The sequence below is a fragment of the Agelaius phoeniceus genome, chromosome 4 (genome assembly GCF_051311805.1).
Source record: "Agelaius phoeniceus isolate bAgePho1 chromosome 4, bAgePho1.hap1, whole genome shotgun sequence".
NCBI classification, from domain to species: Eukaryota; Metazoa; Chordata; class Aves; order Passeriformes; family Icteridae; genus Agelaius; species Agelaius phoeniceus.
Window position 1 is genome coordinate 58,467,199 of NC_135268.1, and position 15,081 is coordinate 58,482,279.

The window sequence follows — 15,081 nt, forward strand, 5'->3', positions numbered from 1 at the left end:
ACTTGGCCTTGGTGGATTTCATGAGGTTCACGTGGGCCCAACCCTCAAGGTCCCTCTGGCTGGCATCCCTTCCCTGCAGTGTTTTGACCACACCACTCAGCTCAGTGTCATCAGTGACCTTGCTAAGGCTGCACTCAGTCCCACTGTCTGTGTCACCAGCAAAGGTGTCAAATAGTGCCAGTCCCAATACCAAACCCAGAGCAACTCCACTTGTCAGTGGGCTCTATGTGGATATTGAGCCATTGACAACAATTCTTTTGAGTGCAAACATCCAGCCAATTCCTTATGCAGCAAGAGGTCTATCCATCAAATCCATGTCTGTCTGGTTTAGAGAGAAGGATGCCTTTTAGAGCAATGTCAGAGGCTTTGCACAAGTCCAGTAGATGACACCAGTCTCTCTTGTCTCAATCAGCAATGCTGTAACATCATCATAGAAAGCCACCAAATTTGTCAGGCACAATTTGTCCTCAGTGAAGCCATGTTGGCCATCACTAATCAGTTCTCTCTTTTCTGTGTGCCATGGAAATATGCCATGACATAAATTAGAGATTTTTCTTTTCAGTTTCTGCAGTCAAGTTCCAAGGACATAATGCACAATGGGTACTATATAGTGGTCTTCTCTCAAGAAAACACTTTAATTATAGGTTGCTGGCAGAGATCCAAAGGAAAGCTGGCTATCATTACTGGCCGGAGGCTTTCATCTAGTTAATTCATAAAAGCAATGCAAGGTGGACAAAGCAAAGTAATTACCATTATCAGAAAAAAAATACAACAATGCTAGAGCTGGTCTTTGCTCTTCAGAAGAGATGTGCTCTTTTGTTAAGACAGTCTTGACTCCTGTGTGTTCACACAGATAGGCTAGAGCATGTGTGAATGCTTAGAAACCTTTTCTTTCTTGGCAAACCATGCTTAGCAGGGCAAATATCATGTGTTTGATGTCTGTCATTAACCATAAATTTGAAGAACAACACCTGCTTTCTAGCACAATGCCTCTGTGAGTATTATCTATATGCACCTAAGTATCTCATCTGCATGATATTGATAAGCAGATCTTCATCTGTTGATTCTTAATGAATCAGTTATTTAATCTAGTACCACATGAAATAAATTGGGTGAGTGCTATTACCAAGTCTCCATGATTATTGTGAAATAATAGTAACACACATGCACAAAATCATACAAACAATCTTATGTGGAACAAATATTAGCAAAAAAAAAAAAACAATCCCTGGGAAATTTTAATTTTATGCAAGTACAATGATCTCTCCCTTACCCAAAGAATACACTGCATTTAATCTCCTGTCCCCTATAATGATAACTGCTGAGAAAAGAGCCAATTACATGAAAGCTTTCTTGCCACTTAATAAGTGTGCCTCCAGAGCTGCAGGGAGACATATCACTGGCTGTGGAGGAACTTCCCCCACACAGTAACTTTATCAGCTTATATCAGCCTTTAAAGGCACCTCTCAGAACATCATCCTGCAGATGGTGACTGCTGCACTCCCAGCACAGTCCCACTTGGAATGCCCTGACTGAGGTGCACAGACAGTCGCTGCCTTCCGAGTAACACAACCCTGACCAGGTGCAAAATGCCACAGAATTCCCACTGATAGCGATTACGGTTTACAAAGAAAGGAGATGAAGACTCTTCTCCAGGACTGGGTGATTTGGACTGCTCTGCACAATTCTCTTTTGGGTGACCCTTGCAAACACCATGGAACTGCACTGGTACGTTTTGCCTTCTGAAATAGTGTGTGCTTTACACTGAAACTCAGGACAGAAGAAATGTTTTAGCTAAGAAGAAAAATGGTGTGGTTTATCCCTTCCATTTCCAAATTAGTTATTTCATTCGGCACCTGGAGAGACTTTTCACAGATTAATTTTGTTAAAGGGAAAAAAAACATTGGGGCAAGTGAATTGCAAAATGCTTCGAACACCTCACAAATTTAGCTTTTCTTACTGCTGACCTCAGCCACCACTAATTACAATTGCAAATTTTCCAGTATTGTTTTGTATCCTATTAAGGAAACAAGTTTCCTGTCTTTCAGAAAAGAGGCAAAGCAATTCAGTACAAAGAACAGAGAACTAACCAACCATTCCTGACAGGAAACGGAAACTCGGAAGCTGCTTTTTAAAAACAAAAATTCTAAGTTTTATTTCATGAAAATTTGGCAAATTTTTCTTGTCTGATTTCTCTGTTGCTTTATGGCTGTATTATTCCTCTTGATGTTTATTTCAGATTTTTTAGAAACTGATTTTCTGATGATTACAGAGAGGTCTGATAATTTTTTGAAACATCATGTTTCATTCCCTTTCTTCCCTATCAGAATTTTGTGATGCTTCAGTGGAATAAAAACACAGGCCTGTTTTCAGTCTTTTTTCAGAATTATGGACCCTGGTGAATCCTTAGCATTACCAGGCATCTTTCTTAATTAATTTTCAAGGCGATGTGAATCATTCATTCTTTGCTGTGAGTTCATGAATTATGTATTTTATTGCATTCTAAGCTCAGTCATGTGATTATTAATATCTCTCACACGGTTCTTAATCATTCAAGGTTGTCTTTTTTCCTACACAGATGAATAATTTCTCCTACTCTGTCCAAAGGTTTTGTTCTTCCCTGCAGTAGTTTGAACTGTTCAATACCCTCTTGGGCCTGCAGACAGAAGCAGCCATGCAGCCAAGTGCTTAGCACCTCCCGGGGCTACTATGGCCCTTTGGGCTCCTGAGGTCCACCTGTCCTGACTGTCTTTGATGCAGTTGTCAGGGAAGTGCTGAGTGCTTCCAAGGAAGTGCACAGCAGTTTGCAGGACTGGCCCCAAATACCCAAAGGGTTGGCGCTTGTGTTACATCTCTTTGATTGAGACACCAGAGATGTCCCTCCTGGCTGTCACAGATACTGGCAGCAGTAAGTGCTCTATAGGAAGCAGCTAAAGCTAATTACCAGTTTTGAAGCCCACCCTCCTTTTCAGGTGTCGGTTGGGGTGACACTGGGAAGTAGAAGTTCCCTTTGCTGTGTGTTCAGCAATAAGACGAAATCTTCTCTGCCCTGAGGCCCTGGGAATGTCTGGGGCAATTCTGCAGCCAGGCAGTCTCCCCACCCTTTTCCAGGACCAGCAATACATTGCTTATGATCTTGCTCTCACCTTGCCCACCCACCATCCAGGCATTTTTTCTGCTCACTTCATGGCAAATTACAACCACAAACTCAATTTATCTTCACGTAACTAAAATCTTTGCTGATCCAGCAAGCTTTGGGGCACAGCCCTAAAAGGCTAACAAATACAAAGTATAATCTCTTTTTAAAAAATTGTGTCAAATGCAGTAATATTTAACTGAGTATGAGTGTATTACCTTTATTAGAATCAGAGATTTCAGACAGAAATCAGAGTATCTCAGGAAAAGTGTCACTTCACTATTTTTGTCTCACAGTAGCAGTAACAGATAATATTTTGGAAAGTTTTAGGAGCAAGAGTCACTGAAAAAATTATCCCTTTCCACATTTTGAGGCCCCAGTTAAAGCCCAGAGTAGCAGCATATTTTGCTTACTGGGAATATATCCCTGTAGATATAAATTATGGTATATTATGGAATTTAAAGGAAAATTTCTGAGAATTTCAAAGTTCATGCAACCAGGAAAGTAAAAATCAGTATGGCAAAGGAATTTATAGCTGATTACTAGAGAGGAGTAGAATGTGAGAGCTCTGGGGTTTTTCCCCAGATTTTAAAATTTTTCTTCTCTTCAAAAACAGACAATAGTAAGAAAAAAATGATTTCTGGAAAAATTTTATTTTTCATATTTATTAAAAATAATCCATAGACACTATGTTAATTTTTTATCAGAATGTTACACCCCACATCACTCCTAACCTCTAGATTTGAGTACAGGTGTCTCACATTATTAATTTGTTAATCCTCATGCAGGGCAGTCTCAGACTCCCATACTTGTTTGACTTCAGAAAAATGACATCTTCTGACAAAAGAAAATGTATCAACTAGTTCTATTAATCAGTGCAGTGCAGGACCAATTGAAATGAACATTTTGATTTTTCTCAGTTTTAACAGAACTGTAGAAAATTACAAAAGAATAGAAATTAAAATGGGGCACTCTGCATAGTGGAAAGAAGGGTGAGGTAATCCACATTTCTCCCAGACAGGGAGGTGATGTGCTCCTGCAAAGAGAAGTTCCAAAGGCATTCCTATACATCCTTAATCCAAAGACTTCTTGTGCAAAACACAACCATAATAAACTGACTGATCAAACCAGAGCATATAGCTGGATCGTCTACTGCATTATGAACTTTGTCCTGTAACAGTAGCAAGGTCTGTGGATACTGGAATATACATGAATTTCATACTGAGAATGATATGTTTTCCCAAACTCTTGAACACAAAATCTGTGCTGGGAATCACAGGACATTTCAGAGAATATCAAGATAGTAGCATTCGAACAGCCAGTTTTGCAAGGAGGATAAATCATCCTCCCCAAAAAATTGCAAACAAACTTGGATTTACACAAAAAAAATTACAAACTATGTGTGATGTGTCGATGCTGTTGCACCCTGGAAGAAACAGCCAGTACAAGATAGCAGTGAAATGATGGCACAGTGTCACAACATTGTGTCCTGATCCAGCCCCCGGCCTCTCTGGGTCACCTCTGTGCCTGACAGCTGCTCTGCAGAAAGTTAAATCTCTGCTAGAATTACAGGATCCCAATGTTATTCAGGCTCTATTTGACACAGCAGTGGTGGACTGAGGAACTCAGTATTTTAGCATTCCAGTCCAGCTGGACAGCAGATATGAAATATTGACTTAGCCAGCAAACAGGTCATTAGAGGGAGTGCCCCAGGGTCTTGTCTAACCAGAATGGATTCTGATGGCTATAGCTCTGTCTCTCATTTTGTTTCTGTCCATTGCTTGATCAAGGGCCTTTAAAGCTAAGTCTCTGTCTATGTTATCAGTTTGTGAAGCGGGCCAGTTAGTTAGGAAATTCATTACAGGCACTGCTATTAAGTGGTTTACCTCTGCTTGAGTTTCTACAGGCTGTTAAATGTGTTCTTCCATTTATTCCATTAAATGTACTCTACAGAACTCGGTGCAATGGCCACATGGTAAAAATACCATGCCATTTACAAAAACAATATGTCATTAAACAGTAATAAATATAAATCTTTCAAGGCAAAAGGAACTGGTGTCTTCATGGTACAGTGCAAGTCTGGTAGCCAAAATAACCCCACATTCAGGAGACTTCCTTTGAAAAAGGCTAATGAGAGAAAAGGTAACCTCACCCCAAAACTAGCCACAGTGTACACTTGGAGGAAGTTGGTTTGCCTCTTTCACCTTGACATGACAGCCTCCATTAAAACTCACATTTCAATAGCTCTGACTAGGAGTCTGCCCAAGTTTTGATGCAATAAACATGTTTTGCTCTTATATGAACTGATATGACTCACATCACTGATTATTCAAATAACTTCAAGGCATTTTGCATATTTCTGTTTTAATGAGAAGTGCAGTAATTTTAGAGCTATTTTCCTCTTAATGCAGGCAAACCACTTGTTAATATCATGTATGGCATCAACTGCAAATATCATATTGCTGAACTAAAAGGCTTTAATGTGTTAGACCAGTGGCCAAAGAACCAGTCTCCATGGCAACTCTATATTAAGTTTCCCTGCTACAACAATTGCAAAGACTATTCAATCACAACTCATTTCAGCTGAATTCTTTTATATTTCTAAATGGCTCTCATAGATAATACCACTTCCGACATTTTGTCTTAGTTTCAAGAGAAAAGAAAAACATAGGAAAATGAAAGGCCAAATAAAAGGCTGACTTTGAAAAGGTTACTATGAGTCTATTTTACATTCCTAGTCTAAATAAAACATTAAAAAAATCAAAATAAAGATAAAACTAAAATTTAAAAAATAAAAATTAGTGCAGATATGTGTAAAATTTTAGATACAACACCTACCCACAGAGCCCTGGCAGACTCCATCAGTTATTCCTATTAAGATTTTATCAGACCAGTTATTCACCTCTGAACTTTCATCACATATCTGGAGGCAGGTTCTTCTTAACCAGCAAAAATACTTTTTTCTCTTATCACTGAGTGTCCATACCCACCTGTGGACAGCAACTTTCTTATCACATACAAGCAGAGCCATCTCTCAAGTTGCTCAGTGCTTAGCAGGGGTCAGCAGCTGGAACAGCAAAGGGAAAAAAAAAGTGGAAAACACCTAGTTCCAACTACATTCTGCACAATGCTCCTTTCTATTAAGAGCTTCTCCTAAAAGCTTTTTAAGTCCATTTGTAACTGGATATCCAAACACATGGCTCTTTCCCATTTGTGGGCTGACCAGAGCTCTTTGCTGGTCAGTTTTTGAAGTAATTTGTCTGACGTGAATAGCCAGTACTTGATTCTTGTGCTGAATTATTGCAACATGTAAGCAAAGAGAGAAATTGTGTTTTCCTGAGAAACCTCCATTTGATGCAAGTGCAACTTCCCACCAGCTGAGGCACCATAAGAATATCACAGCATGGCTCCCATCTCTGCATTGATTCCCCGCTAAAAATAAGCGAGTGCATGGTGCCATCCCATTAATTGGACTCTGTCACAGGACTGACCTTTAGAATCTGAGATCACCTCTCTGTCCATGACTCCTAATTTCTGTAGCTGCTTCTTCCCACTGGAAGCACAAGTCAAGCACAAAATTGCCACAATGAGAACAGGATTTTTTTTTTTTTTTGAATACTAGATAAGATTTTTGACATAATTTCTACAGAAAATTAAAGAAAACACAGAACCTCAGCTGCTTTCAGAAATAATAATACCTTCCACATTTCCCAAAATAAGTCACATTAAACTTGAAAAAATAGCTGATCATTGTCTGTGGAAACAGCAATATAGAGAGAGAAAAAAAAATTACTCCTGAATATTCCTTGAGTGGCTCAAACATATGAGCCTTTCTGAGAGAGCCTACACAGTTATTAATACTGGTGAACACTATAATAATCTGCAAAATTTCTGTTGTGATTTCAATCATCTCTGTTTCTCAGTCTCAGGATCACGAGTCCAAAGCTTCAGAGCAAGAGCTGAAGTGGACTTTATTTTCCATAACTTATGGAAATAATTTACTTATTTTCCATACTAATAAAAATGCTAAACCAACATAATTTTGCATTTTGCAGAGCAGAGTTCTCACCCTTTCTTATACAGGTACAAACTGTTAATAATTATCACAAATATTGATTGAACTGTGGGTTACTGTAGCAGATTTATTCCTAGGTCAAAGCTCTATATTAATTTAAAATAGCAATCAAGTTAGAACAAAAGATCTGAGAATTTTAAATCTGTTCTAACTTCAAGTTTTCTTATAAAATATAAAGGCAGGAAAAAGGTTTGTGGTTTCAGGTTTCCATTAAAATACTTAGCACATATCCATTTGTGCTTATTAAAAAAACCACATACTTTAATCTGACCATCTCTGAAAGACATAGGTGGGATCTTTTTAGTTTCCAGGCCACATTTACTTATTTTAATGAATTGATACTACGAACCATAACATCCTGAAACCCATCAAGCATCATATGAAATTAAAATTTGAGCTTGAGTCATTCTGCTTATCATTACTAATCTACCAGTCATTATAGGTATTTCTCCTTAATCCTTCTTTCCTGTAATATCTTGAGGTTTGACTGCAATATGGGGGCAAAGTCATTTAAAAACATGAGACACCAAATGAATGTCTACAGGTAAAATGTCTTACAGCAATGAAGTGTCCATTTATTTTAAAAGCAGCAAGGTTTAATAGAACATTACTGAAGCTTTTAATCATCCCTCAAGATATTTCAGGGCTTTTCTCATGGGAGCCTTATCTGCAGGGATTCCAGAGCTAAACTGCAGACAAACTGCTATTTCAGAAAGGGTTGGTGTAGTTCATGTTTAAATTAAATTGTAGAACCCTCACAGCAATAAAATACAGTTACAAGAAAAAAAGAACAAACATCACTTTACATAAAAGCCTTTGTCTTTAACCACTTTCAGTAGAAGATTAGAGGTTTAATCATAGTAAGTTGAGGCAGGAAAAAACCCCACTTCCATTGGAGTTAAAATGGCTTCAGAGGGACTAAAATTTTACCATGAGCATCAGACCAATACATCTCAACAAAGCTCTTTACCTCAACATCTCCATGATCTATAGATATTACTCCCAATAAGCAGAATTTATTAACCTAGATCCAGTGGCTCAGTAAGTATGTCTGCATTGCTTTTGAATCAGAATTGAATTATGTTCTCAGAAAACAGTCCCACAAAACATAGTATTTGCAAAAGTTTAATTAAATATATCCATGATCTACCTTGTATTTGAGTGCAGGTACATAAAATGAACAAAAGCACCTCCTTTTCTCTACTTAGCAATTCCTGGAAAGCAGCACCTTTGCTAAGTAAACTGTGCCTGTGCTAGTCAGTTCATCTAAAGTCCAGATCATTTCCCAGTCACAGAAACACAATCACATGTGCTAATTAATTGCAAATAAATACTAATAAGTGTCCTTGGCATACTACTTCTTTGCCAACTATTTCCCAAATAGTTCTGCAGCACAGTTCAAGAGCAGAGCTTTCCCAGAGCCATTCCCTGATGGCATCATGGAGGTGTTAAGCTACAGGGATGAAGGCTTTCCCTCTCCCCTTGGCCACCAGATACAGGGCTATTCTCGACTATGCTTCATTTGCTTATACAGATGTGGCTTCTGAGGCCACCCAAAGCAGAAGGTTGCCAAGGCAGGTGGTTGACACTTAAATCAGAAGGTTGTCAGGGCAGGTGGTTGACACTCAAAGCAGAAGGTTGCCATGGTAGGTGGTTGACACTCAAAGCAGAAGGTTGCCATGGCAGGTGGTTGACACTTAAATCAGAAGGTTGCCAAGGCAGGTGGTTGACACTTAAATCAGAAGGTTGCCATGGCAGGTGGTTGACACTTAAATCAGAAGGTTGCCATGGCAGGTGGTTGACTCTCAAAGCAGAAGGTTGCCATGGTAGGTGGTTGACACTCAAAGCAGAGGGTTGCCATGGCAGGTGGTTGACACTCAAAGAAGAGGGTTGCCATGGCAGGTGGTTGACACTCAAAGCAGAAGGTTGCCATGGTAGGTGGTTGACACTCAAAGAAGAGGGTTGCCATGGCAGGTGGTTGACACTCAAAGCAGAAGGTTGCCATGGTAGGTGGTTGGCACTCAAAGCAGAAGGTTGCCATGGTAGGTGGTTGACACTCAAAGAAGAAGGTTGCCATGGCAGGTGGTTGACACTCAAAGCAGAGGGTTGCCATGGCAGGTGGTTGACACTCAAAGAAGAGGGTTGCCATGGCAGGTGGTTGACACTCAAAGCAGAAGGTTGCCATGGCAGGTGGTTGACACTCAAAGCAGAAGGTTGCCATGGCAGGTGGTTGCACTGAGCCAGCCCAGTCACTCTGACCATTGCACAGTCCCAGCTCTCGTGGAGGACTCTTCTTTCTTGCTCTGAGCACAAGGTTCTTCAGAATCCCAGATTGAAGCAGGTCCCCTTTAGTTCTTGGCTGGGGTCCCTGGGTTCCCTAGGACATCACATTCCCAAGGACGCTAACCACAGGAACGTCCATGGAAAGTTTCATGAGAGAAGCCTGGAACCAGGCCATTGTGCTTACAGTGGGGGCCCACAGCCATACAGATGCACCATATTCTTCCTCACTAAGGTTCACTGTTACCCTGTCCCTTTTACCTCTACTACATAATTCCAGAGTTTTCACTTAATTCAGTATGACTACCAGATGGCAAACTCAGCCACACCTGGTTTTCTATAAATGAAAACATACAGTAAAAGAGCCTTGTAGCACAAATTATAATGTTCAGAGTATTGTATTTTTACATAAGGCAAAGGCAATATCTCATAGCTAGATGATATAAGATCTTTCATCATTATTCATGCCTTTTAAAAGTATTAGTACAGGTGTCTCTTAGGGGTCAACAGCATGCCACAAGCTGAGTATTCTTTAAGCAGTTTCAAATAAAAGTCCTTTCTCCTGTGATACAGGTGACTAGTTAATCAGCTGAAGTCAGCACATCCAGAATATTTACTAAGCTTAATGAACAGTGATTTTCAGGAAGTATATTTTAATCACTAGATTGCTCCAAATTTAATTTATGACAAAGCTGGTAAATATAATTACACAAACAACTATGAGGTGAATTAATACATATTAACATTCACAAACGCTATTTGGACTTGAACATTACAATATATTTCAAACACATGGGGAAATTACCTAAACAAGTAAAACACTGTATTTTTGCAGCCTCATTTTTATATCAATCCCTCTCATCTCCCCCCTAAAGCCTTCTATAATTAGAAAATGCACTTTGTGACTAGAACACTGTAAATCACAGATCTGGTATGGTAAAAACAGCTCTTCCAAATGCCTCTGTTATTCTTTAGATCATGTGCACTATCATTTTATTTTCTGGATGGGTCCAAAACAAAACCAATTTAAAAAATATTTTTTAAAATCCCAAATTAAGAAAGCAATATAGAACATGACTGCATGTGTACATACATATACACATAGATTCAAACTCATGCAAGACTCTTGAAAGCTATTTAAATACCTAAGCTGGCACAAATCAGTCAATAGGCAGGTCCTATAACTATAAGGTCTTAGGGCACTGAAGATGCAGAGTATTTTCAGCTGCAGGGGAAGTCAGTGGAGGAGGGAAGTTACACATTTCAGAGGAGAATGTGAACACTTTGAAGGCTACTGCAGTCAGGGAAAATGAAGATTCACATCAGTTTTTTGTGCATAGAATTACTTCAAATATTAGAAAGGAATAGAGAAAAATGAAATTGTTTTAAGATGTTTTGGGAGAGCTTTTAGGACCCTGAAAAATGCTCAGATTTTCTTTTTAACAGTAGGTTGTAAATAAGACATGGCAAATACCATGTTGAATGTGAGCAGTTGTTTTTTGGTCATGAAACACTTATGAGCACACCTCATGTAAACATCACTAGAGAGGGAGTTGAAATTTAGGTGGATGCGGGGTTGTCTGATGCAGAGATAACCCACCAGCCTCCTCAGAGTGCCTGGTCTCCAAGGGGATGCAGCCACAATCTGAACTACATGAGACCTTCTGCCTCTCAGAGGAGTTACTTTTTTGGGTATACTATCAAGGCACCATGGTTAAACAGATTCCAAGGCCAAAGTGTGCTGTGTTGAAGCGTGGGCCAAGTAAAGATATTACATTATTTGCATGATCAAGGTAGACCAATACAGGTTTTATTACATAAAGATTAAGGTATAGATCCTCTAGCTTTTCCCAGCAGGTGAACAATCCTCTACAATTTACTGAAGTTAGGATCTTCATTCTGCTCAAAATCTTCCTTATTTTAATAATCCAGAGTTTAAAGAAGAGATTGACAGTAACCTAGGATGAGGAGTCCACTCTGTTTTCTGCATGGATATATGCACATAAACATTCACAGTTCAGATAACACCTGGGTAACAGATCTAAATGACCTTATTTTTACAGCTTGAATTAGTTCAGAGACCAATTTAATTTAACTTTATGTATTCCTCCCACAAGCATTCTTACTTTGAATTCAGTATTCCTCTTTTCAGTTTTGTTTAACCACTAAATAAAAATCACCAAAAAAACAAATGAATAGAGTATTATTCATCCAAAAGACATTTTCCATACAAAGAGAATTTAATTAAATTAGATCCTAATCCAGTTAATTAATGTGCAAACTATGCTCAGACAGCCCTAAAAAGTATTTGTTCCATAGTCTGGGCATCCATTTAAAAGCATATCATAAATCATTTCATTTTGCTTGTCTTCTAGCAGTAATAATTACAAAACCAGAGCACATTTTTCTAGCTGCTATTAATACTCTCCAGGAAAAGTAAGAATGATTATCCCCATTTTACAGGTGGGGAAACCTATTTCCCATTTCATTAATGATCCCCTCTCCCTTCGCACTTCATTAAGTCATTCACAGAAGTATAAAGGGAATCTGAAATAGTGTCATGATAGTATTTGTAGCATGTGCAGTTTTTCATCGTTTTGCCCTGGACTGACTGGCGTCAGTGAAGTGTTGCATCAGCTTTGGGAACTAAGATACTGAAGTTTATTAATGATATACACATTTACATGTGACTAAATACTACTCCTGTAGAAACCATAAGGAGAAGTCCTTACTAACTGAAGACTCATGAATGACAAGCAATGGAATGTCAGCTACTTAATTCATAAATTTTGGAAAGCAAATGAATAAGAAAAGCAACTTATTTTATTCCCCAGAATGTTTTGCATTTTAAAAACTACCTCTCACAACATTCCCAACTCTTAACTTAGTGCCTAAGGTAACAGATCAGATAGAGAAAGTGAAGTGCTTAGTTGATTGCCCTCTTAGTCAAGGTAAAAGGTCTCTCCTGGATTCAGCACATACGCAGATATGCATCAATTCCCGGAAACATTATCTTTAAATGATGTCTGAATCACAAGATAAATTCAGCAATTGAACTTCCTGGTTATTTTAGCTCTTTTAAGCAACTGAATTGCTACCATAGCTGTTGTAACCACAGCTAGTTTCTGTTATTTCTTTGAGTGACAACTGTAAAAATGTAACAGTGACCTTGAAAACAGGACTAATGTGGTAACACTGTGGAAGATAAAAGACACTGAAACACAGAGGTTGTTTTGGATGGCTCCATGGCAGACACATTTGTGCCTCTATACTGCTCTTTACAACTGGTGTGGGTGTGGTGGGGGAGTGGGGTGTGGGTGTGATATTAGATTTTACTTCAAGCCTGTCTTATTTGACACCCATCAAGATGCAGCTGAGGAGCCAAGTGTTGTGCAGAAAAGGGGTGACTTCATTTTCAGGGGAGTGTGTTAAGGAGTACACCCCAGCCTGCAGGGAAGGAGAGCAGCACCTTGACATTACAACTCCTGCCAAACTGCCTTTGGCTCTGCCCACCATCCACTCTGCTCCCACATCTGGAATTCTCAAAATCTCTTCTTCAGACCTCTCCAGACCTCTCCAGAAATCCTCTCATTTATACTAGAGGTGTTTAAAATAAGATTGAGGGGAAAAAGGTTTTTACTCTGGTTTAGAATCACATTCTGTATCATCATTCCCAGTTTTAGGCATGCTGTGTCGTGACTAGAAGATAAAGTATTTGGGGCAAAGACAGTGTTTATGATTTTTTTATACAGTATTTTGCATGCCTAGAAGTCTTTATGCAAAACCCATGAAAGGTTTGTTTTTAAGATAGACCACTGATATGATACAGTGATAGGATAGCTTCTTATGAAATAAATATCTACTTGTTGAGGTTCTTTTAATTTCATAAAGATCAAGTTTTGAGAAGTCACATTTCATTCTTATTCTAAACAGGGAGAAATTTGACAAAAATACAAAATTTTATTTTAAAATGTTTTAGTGCCGCAATATTTAATTATATGGGGTTTTTTCTGGCATTTTTCCCCATTCTAAATGTTCTGAAATAGTACAAAAATGGATATGACAACTCTTTGCATTCTTATAGATTTCTCAATTCCTATCAGAAAGGATTATCCTACAGCAAACATTACAGAGGCTCAGTAGTGAGGACAGTAAGACTAATTGATTTCACCTTAGGTCATGTACTGACAACAAACTGCTCTCAGAAAACAGAACATCTTCCATAAAGTCACAATGTAATGCAAAATGTACACTGGCAACAGGAATGAATACATCTGCCTGTGTGTTTCATTTCTTGCTGCTGTTTCTACAATTATGTGGTGAAGGTACAGTTCCAAAAGTATAAATTGGTAAGCATCATTATTAAAATGTAGCATAGTTTGTAAAAATCTCAGACAAATACTGACAGTTTAAATCCAGCTGTTACAGCATGAATTACCTTTCCAGAGCACTTATCTGAATACATTTATAATCCATTCTAATTGTAAGATTATCATTTGCTGTTTGATTCTATGTGTTTGAACTGTAGTTTAATCATCTCTTAAGAATTAGAATGATAAATGTTTTACAGAAAGAAATCATCTATTGGGCAGCATTTTATTACTCTGCCACTTCACTCAAGATTTTAATGCTTCTTTAAGCAGCACAAGAAAAATTTCTGCACATTTCCACACAGGGCCTCATAAATGGAAGTGAGAGAGGCTGCTTGTACCTGCCATCTGTTCTGCAAGTGGAAATCCTCTTAGTGTAGTGGACTGAGATACCACCTTCTCCCTTAACCCATGAGGATCTCACTGTGCCCAATTAGTCTGCCTGGAATTACTCAGAAGAAACGTGACCTTAGCTGCATTGCTAAGGTCAGTCCTGCTTCACTGCCACCTCCCCAGGCAAGAAAATTTTTAAGTTACAGAAAAACTTTTTTTTCTGTGTGAGGGAAGAGGGAAAATTTGGAAAAAAAAGAGACAGCAAGAAGTTCAGACTGGGAGTAAGAGGAGCAAGGGTCAGGTATGGGAGGACCAGTGAACATAAATATGGATTGTGACAGACAAAATAAAAGGAGGAAAATTAAAAAAAAAAAAAAGGAGAAAAATTAGATTTAAAAAAGGAAAATATAATGCAGCTACTTGGAAAATTACACTAAAAAACAAGTTATAAAAGAAGGGAAGATGTATTTTCTGTCATTTTCCATGTGTTCTGTACTCTCTCTTTAATTCTATTAGTCAAACATTTAGCAGACTTCTAGTTGCTGAAAAGAAATTACCTTCTAGTCTCAGCTAATTCAGATTTTTAATTTTTTTACATTTAGTTAGGAAGCTGGCAAAAAGAATAGAATATCACTAATCATACTAGAAAATTCTACTTTGAAAAAATTTCCTTCGGATCATAAATATTTTCTGCAAAATACATAAAAGATGTTGAACAATATTCATTTCTAGCTAGGAAGGAAATGCAAATCATTTGTTTTGTATTTAAATTAGCTCTTAATTTTAGTATATAGTACTTATCATTAGTATTCAGTACTTAACCCCTGCATTTATTGATTCAGGAAATTATTTTCAAAGCAACACAGGACTCTGAGGATTTGCCTTTG